The sequence below is a fragment of the Larus michahellis genome, chromosome 2, assembly GCF_964199755.1.
Source record: "Larus michahellis chromosome 2, bLarMic1.1, whole genome shotgun sequence".
In the NCBI taxonomy this organism is placed as follows: domain Eukaryota; kingdom Metazoa; phylum Chordata; class Aves; order Charadriiformes; family Laridae; genus Larus; species Larus michahellis.
Window position 1 is genome coordinate 93,146,742 of NC_133897.1, and position 8,826 is coordinate 93,155,567.

Below are 8,826 nucleotides of genomic sequence, written 5' to 3' on the forward strand. Positions count from 1 at the left end.
GCTGATATTGGCACCACATTATGGATCCGGTTGTGCCAGCTGCATAACGCCCCAGCAGGGCATCGCGCATTCTCTCCTCTCACTGCTTTTAATGCTGTTATTGCGGCATCCTTAAAGTAGAGTAAGTTGATTTTTGCAGAATAAAGAGGAGTGGCATAGCATTCTAACAAATGACACACCTCCAAAACCAAAATCACAGAAGCCTCTACAGTCTATTTCATAAAAATGCAATAGGAAATTTTACTCTATTGTTATCCCAGTTAACAAAGATTCTTCTCTTCTGAATTCCACTATTTAGCAATTATTTTATGGTATAAAAGGAAACGTTTTCCATAGGTTGTGCATTTTCCTCTGTGTCTTGCTTTCCTCCTCCATCCCGTAAGAATTAATTGTTACCCAGTCATATTTAGTGGGCATTAATGAAGAATATTCTGCCAAAACAATACAAAGTATTCTCTTCTTTCCACATTTGGTGATGAATGCATGGACCTTTTTAAAATACTGTTTTGTCCCTTTTGGCCAGGGCATCTTTAACTACTTTTAGCTGTAGAAGTGTATCTGCTTCTGGCTTCTCCATGGGTTGTGAGACCTGCCTCCACAAGCTCCTCTCCTGCGAGGGAGGGTGAGCAGGAAGGATGGAGTGAAATGTAGCCGGGCTCCTGCAAGCAGGTGGGTACGCCCTCTGCAGCAGGCTGTCGGGGTCTCTCCAGAATGACACCCAGGTCTGACAGGCTGCCTCGGGGCAGGTTGGCCCTGGCCACCGCCTCTTTGATGGCCTTGGTCAGCCCTAAACTTTGGTGGATAATAAGGGCTGTTTTTTCCCATGGAGTTTCTGCAGCCAGGCTCATAAACTGAGTTGTGCCTGTCAGCAGACAACTGAGCCACTGCCAGGGCTTCTGCAGCAGCAATTGTAAACCCCCCCACCTCCCCCAAAACAGCTCTAAAGTGATGAATAAATCGTCAGAGTGCTGGAAAAGGGTTTTGGTCATGGTGTTCCATATAGGGAGTGACAGTCAGAGGCTGTTGGTGACAGCCAGGGTATTGTAACAACGGCTATTGAACAACTGCTGGGTAAGTCCCTGAGTAGGCAGCTGATGATTACCTGCATCTAGCTGATAAATCACCATATCCCCACCCCATCCCCAGTGACGGGGAGCGGGGGTGCTGGGGAGCCGGCATCGCTTTGGCTGCGGGAGTTGTTAAGAAGGCTGAAGGTCTGCAGTCTGCCTTTGCGTGCTGGCCATAGCTTCCCATAGGATTTAGAGATTAGCCGGGAGCAGTGGGGGGCAAGGACCTCCACAGCCACAGGGCCCTAAAAATGCGTGAGTTGTGTGTGATATAAGTGTATAATTTGTTGTTGTTGTTAATTAATAAAATAAGTACCCAACACTGACCACAGTGGTTACCCCCAGAACACTGATGTCCATCCTTGTTGATGGGAAGAAGGTCCCAGGCTTCCCTGGCTCAGAGAGGTGATTTACAGACAACGCATGGGCCACATTGTCATGTTTTAACCCCAAGCGGCACGCCATTCACTCCCTCCCCCTTGCCCCCAGTGGGATAGGGGAGGAGAGTCAGAAAAAAAGGAAACCTTGGCGGTTGAGATAAAGACAGTTTAATAGAACAGTAATGGAAGATAATAATAACAATAATGATAAAAGAATATACAAAATGAGTGATGCAATGCAATTGCTCCCCACCCAATAATCGATTGTCCAACCAGTCCCGAGCAGCAATTGTGCATTCCTGTCCCCCAGCCAACACCCATTTATATACTGAGCATGACACCTATGGTATGGAATGTTCCTTTGGCCGGCTTGTCCTGCCTGTGCTCCCTCTCAGCTTCTATGGAAAGCTGAAAAAGTCCTTGACTTAATAGAAGCATTACCTAGCAATAACTAAAACAGCTTGTGTTATTAATAGGGAGGAATAACCCCATGCACCAGTAGAAGTTAGGGGTTGAGAAGAGAAGTACCTGGGACTCCCAGTGTTCTGTTACCTGAATTGCATGGTTGGAGGGGATCTGGAATTTTATTTAAAAATAACATCAGCATAACATCACCCAGGCAACAAAGCATCGATAATAATTAAAAGGCAATACAAACCTATGTAAAAAACCAGTATGAAGGCCTATGAGCATTCAGAATTTCAAGTGTATCCTTGAATTTTAGTAAGCTTTTGGAAATAATAGGGAATATGTAATTACAGGTAATTGCTTATTTTTTAAACCATTATCTTTATTATATATACTATGAAATGAAGAGATATTAGATAATGCTGCTGGGCACACACTTCTTTAAGATATACCATTTAGGATAAACAAAGACAGTATAAAATTGTTTGGTTCCAGCTTGAAAAGAAACCGATGAAGAAGGTGCAAAGGATTTTACTACAACCTGTTAGGTTCAGCATCCTCTTTGTCTCTTTTTCTACTGGAAATAGAAGCAGTTGGGTGCCCAGCCTTCCCCCAGCTTTGAAACCTCTTTTTGCTTCAGCCTCCCACTGTAGAATGCCTAATTTAAAGCTGTGGTGTCGAAGCGGTAAAGACATACCTGTTACAGGAGTTGCACGCTGCAGCTGACCAGCTGTTTGTGTATCATCTAACCCATATCTCTGGCTAGGTTTTTTCACGCCGATCACAGCATGTTGGTTGTTAGCCAGTTCACAGAATAAGATGAAGCACCAGAGCGCCTGAAGCAATCTGTTACTCTCATACCATTCAGGAGAGAGTTTCTTGGTGCAAAAAATCATTCTAGGCAGAGGAGTTTGGTTTCCATTGAGTCACCTAACCCTGTTGGTTGATAAAGTACTGCTAAGCGGTGATAATGGTTTGATGATTTCCCAAACATTTTTATAGTGTGATGGTAACTTGGCAGTATTAGGTTAACAGTTGCACTTGATGATCTTAAAGGTCTCTTCCAACCAAAACAATTCTGTGATTCTATTTTATAAATTACTTTCTTTGCTGAATGCAGTTCCCACACGATTGAAAGTGCTTATTGTATGAGTCCAAGAAAGTTACCCCAGGTACTCTGTAATCTCATCTTTGACTCTCATAGAAACAGAGAAAGTAAACCATCCAATCTATTTCTTTTTGCCCCGAGTGATCTTTGAGATTTTAACTAGATCAGTTACGAACTACTAACTGAACCGGCAGTTTTACTGAAATCTCTCTAAATCAATGTATTTAAAAGGTGAATTATATAAACATGCATAAGAAGTGTTCCTAATACTGAGCTTAACAGCAAGTTAATAAAAGAGAAATATCGCTGCCAAGAATATTTCTGGGTTCTCATGGTTCAACACAAAGTCATTTCTTACTTTACTATGATTAATAGCTGCAGCATTTCTGGGTAGTTGCCAGATGTCCTTCCAGCTCCACAGAGCGCAGAGTCAAGGTGACACCGGTATCTGCCCTGCACTGAGAACGCTGTGTTTACTGCATGTATTTCAATTACTTCCATATGCTTAAGATCCTTCTGTATATTTTCTTAATTAGAATAACGGAGGAGCTCACATTGCAAGATACTTCCGTAACAGCTCTTTTAATACTCAATTCAAATCAGGAATCTGTATTTTCTGTATTGTGACATATTTCATACTGAGAACTAGATTGTATTTAGTCTCAACAAGACGTAATGCAGACAGTAAAAAAGAAACATCTTTCTGCACAGTAAGAAAATTTTCAAAACAATTCCTTCTCTTCCTCTGAAAGAATAGTCCCTTTATGTGCTAAGAAATAGCACATAATATTCCCATTCCTAAAGATCTGACTCGAATCTAATTTACTTAGTATTTGTAATTTGGTCATTATATTAAAGAAACTTCTCAAAATATTCCTCAAAGGAAGATGTAGCTTCATCTTCCTTTGAGGAATATTTTGAGAAGTTTCTTTAATATATATTCTGTTATATATATTCTGTTATATATAATCTGGGAAAAGGCGATCTGAAATTATTGTCATATTGCATTATTTAACAAGTTACTTTCTGGGAATCTGGGCCATATTTATGTCACTTCCGCTGCACAAATAGCGTTTACTCTTCATGTTAATTGCTGACATTCATAAACTTTTATTTGTAATGTTACTAAGGATTCAGAATTCCTGTGATTATATAGATGTAATGATATACAACAAGCCACTTCTGTACTGTCATGGGAATTTTCAGTCCTCGTCATTAAACAAAGAGAAGCTTATAATTGTCTGTCACTGAAATCACTGGTAGGTGCCATTTTTGCACGGAAAATGTTTTACTCATAGGCATCTTAGAAACACACTGCTGAAGTAAGAGATTATAATTTAAATATATAAGAAATTCCATCTTCAAGCTTATTATTTTTTCAAAGTATTATTACCTTTGAAATAATAGACATTTGTCCAATATGTTTGCAAGAGATTCAAAGCCCAAGACGCAAGAAGTTTCAGGAGACAAAAATGTCTTTGAATACATCTCTTATCAAACAGGAGATGTTACTTGGTCTAAGACTATTTAATATAATTTCTGGTCATCACATATTAGGTTATGATACTTACATGAATAATTGAATAGTCATCTGGTACTCAATAAAACAAAAGATGGATTCAGTAATACAACAAATCTTATTTAAGAGAAGTACATTAAAACAATCAACAAAATTTCTTCTTTCAGAGCTCTTCTTTCAAATGAAGAAACTCGAAAAACTTTCAAATCAAGGAATGTTTTGAGCATAATAAGCATAAATTATGTGACGGCTCTTTTATTGCTTTTTACTCAGCCTGGGAATTTGTCCTCTTACAGAACACATTGGAGAAGACGCATAGCTTTGTCGATGCATTTTTTCCTTGGACAGACATTCTGCTTTTATGTAAATGAACTTCCTGAAGTTGCTCAGCGTACACGAAAGCTCTGTCATCTCTAGAGGTTGATAGAGCATTAGGATTGCAAGAAGAATCTAATTTGCGGCACAGCAATGGTGCTCTATTTTAATGAAGTGGAGGGGAAAGAACCATTATGATTTCATATTGGGACTCACTGAGGTTATGGTGAAAGGAAAAGAAAGGAAGCAATTAGCAAAACCACTTATTTGTCTTGTTTATTGGGCTACAAATTTTACAAACCAATCTGTTACAAAGCTTATCATGGGGATATTGCTGTTGCTGCTACCTTTATTATTATTTGAGGAACACAAACAGCCTGAAGAAACACGATAGGCATGTATGAAGAGAGGATTCCCAGGCAGAGAAAATTGTGACTCACAGCAGTTGCACCGGTGACTCTGTGTGGGCTCCATTCGCCTCCACTGATTTAGCATGCAGGGACATCCTTATCCTGATGCTTTATATCTTTGAGCTTTATAAGTCTCAGTGGATTTTTTTTTTCCTCCATGACTTTGTTGAGCTGCACTTTGAACCCCTTTAAACTTTTACATCTACAAAATCTCATGGGGAGGAGTTACACAGCTCCTATTTGCATTATGTGAAGAATTGTCTGCTTCCATTTTTTTTGTCAGCCATCCACTAATTTAATTCTTAGTTCTTGTACTAGAAGACATACGGAGCAGGCATCTCCTGTCTCTCCTCTTCGCGTCACCTGTGGTTATATAGATTACTATAGTATGCCCTTCCCAATCATCTTTTTTCCAGGCTGAAGGCTACTTTGTTTAGCTGCTTCTCATACAGCAGCTGTTTCGTACTTCAGATCATACTTGACATTCTTCTCTGAACTGTTCCCAATCTTCAGTTCTCTCTTTTTAAAACCTCAGCTTTTTTAAGATTCTTTAAGAAGGGATCTTGTTGAAGGCCATCAGGAAACCCAAACAGAGTTCATCTGTGTATCGCTGATGTCCAAAAACTCACATACGCCTTTAGAGAATTCCGACAGCCTCCCTTGTATATATGTAAAGCCTTCCCTGTACCAAAAGCTATGTTAGCTTTTCTCTAATACATATTTCTCTGATATATAATCTTGCTTTTGCTACTCCTGTGTGACTGATCATTTCAGGATTAAAAATGTAGTTGGGCAAGTTAGATTCCTGTCCTACAAAGATTTCAGCACACACTTTATTTATCCAGAACCATGCCATTTAAGGAAAAGACAGCATACACGGCTTTCAAACAAACGTTTGTATAAAGTATATGCCAGTTCAGAGTTCATATATAAAATCATCCAATATTTTTTCAGAGGATGAAATTATCTTTTGTCAACACTTCTAGAATGTTTTAAAATCCTCTTTTGTACAATATGGCAAAGGACAAAAAGGAGCATTTTCTTCCTTTTTCTTTTTTTTTTTTATGCATCAGGTACATGGGGGTTTTAGGAGTAAATATTAAACTGAGTGATATAAAGACATCCTCCTTTGCCCAGGGATCCTCCGGCATAAAATCACATTGCTTTGTCTAAGTCCTCTGCTATAAAATTAAGCTTACTTTGAAAATAGATCCATAGAGCAAGTTTTAATATTGTATGATGTTAACTCACCCCTGTAAACCACCTGGGAACGAGATCAAATGCATTTTGAAAAGGACAGAACAAGGAATGTCCGTCTCACAGCTTTGGCATTTCCTTTTCTTATCTCTACGGCACTCTGGGGCTGTTCAAGTAAACACAGACACGTTTAAATGAATATGTAAAAGTTCAAACTGGCATGGCATGTGGCTGAGCAAACAATCATTTGAATAACCTCGGATGCATGTTAGCAGTTATATGTAAATACATCTAAAAATGGTATTTAAATGTACAGGTATGCAATCATCCAACTGCACACAGCCAGAAACGGTACATCTTTCAGATTTTGATGAATCAACCACCATACCGTACTGTACATACTATACTGTGCTGAAATTTTCTCATGTAGCAACCTGGGAGCCATTTTTTGAACTAAAATTCTATATTTTATAGTACTTTATATTTTTATAAGTGACTATATGTACTTTGTGCAGTAGTATTGCACATTCATCAGAAAGCTCTGGTCATATTGTAGCTCCATGAGCTGTCACAGCTGCTTTCTTTACTCAGCGCTTTAGTAATTTCATGCAGATTAAAGCCACAGCACAAGAGAGCTATTAAAAATTGAAGTGAATTATAACAATATAACAGCTCGTCTGTTTTCTGCAAGTGATAGACTGAAGAGCTAGAAAACTGCAGAACACTTTCCATACAATTTTGTCCAGTTATCCGTAGAATAAGAGGGGGTTGAACACAGTCCTAATAATCAAATGTATAGTTAATCGGATATGTATTCCCTTCAAAGAAGGCATCCTCAAAACTCATCAGTAATTATAAATTGCTGCAAATTACTGGAGCTGATTTATCTTCTGGGCATAGCTACAGAAAAAAAGTATTGCACAGGCAGCAGGATTTTGGGAGAGGTGATATTAATTTGAAGGACAAGCAAAAAGTTTTTATAGTAATTGTCTTTGCAACAATTCTGAGGCAGCACCAGAAAGGGTGGGATGAAGGACGTGGATTTGCCTGAAGAACTGGCAATATTTTCCCATCCTTCCATTAGTCTGAACTGACTCTGTACGGTAGAATAAAAATCTCGTTTAATTTTGCAGCTTTTGCAATAACTGTAGAGCCCAGGGACCTGAGTGCAGGCATTGATTTACTGCCTGTTTCTCATTTAGATGCACTGACCAGCAAATTGCTTGCTAATTAAAAAGGACCAATGTATCTTAAAGGAAGATGCTGCCCCATCGCTGCGGAGAGAATATGCAAATTGATTGGATTTTTTTATACGGTTGTAGCTCTTATGCGACACCAGCATTTAGTTATATTGCAACTAAGACAAAAAAATACAAACACAGAGTGACAACAAATATTAAACCAAAAGAAATAGAAAGAAGATAAAGAAGCTTTTAAAAATGCTTATATATAAGGGCAGAAGAGACTAGATCATCTTACCAGCCTTACTACATTCCTGTGAAATTCTTAATATTGGAAGCCATAAAGTTTCCCTCAGGCAGTCTTAGACTAAGTTATAAAACTTGAGCTAGGTTAAAACATTTCACTAAAAATCAGGCAAAGTCCAAAAGAAAGTGTTAGACACAGTGGTTCTGGTGTAACTTGAAAACTAAACCCTACGACTCCCAAATTTATGAACAAGCTGTATCAGATATGTACCTGATCTGAGCTACCAAAGCAATGATTCACTGTATCCAATGTTTTCTCTCTGCATGCGACTGATCCACGTTGCTGAAGAAAGACAGGAACAAAGCCAAAACCATAAGAGAATGTCTTGTTTATGGCATGTTGGGAATAGCCTGTGAGGGACAGAAGTCCATCCTGATGTCCTTGCCAGCATCCTGGCTAAACGCTATCGGCTGTAAAATATTCTACCTGCAGATATGCAGCTGTAAAGGCAAGGTGCTGTGTGCGGGTACGTCAGGATGCACGTTCACCGAAGGTCCCTGTAGTGCCCTTAAGGTCCTGTCTGCAGGTACTTGTCCCCACAACATCCCTACCCTCTATCAGGAAGAGGGCCTGATGCGTTCTGAGCCTACCATATATACACCCTGTACGGTTTTCAAGAGTAAAAATCTCCTTAGTGCTCATTTACGTGAAGCAGCATTTTAAAACTGGATCCTATTGCAAAACTAAACAACCAGCCCACTCTCATCAAGGAGATAACAGGAGTGAGGGTGGAGCATCTCCAAAGAGGAGTGCAAATACTGATTTCCACAATATTCCCGTGGCAAGTGTGCTTCAAGTTGCAGATTTATAAAATGCATCAGAAACGTACACATAGGACACAGGTGAAGGAAATGTAGGAACCAGGCTCCAGACGGCTCCGTACCTGCTCCTCAGGTAGACTAGAAACGCTTTACCTGTACAGCACAGATAATAA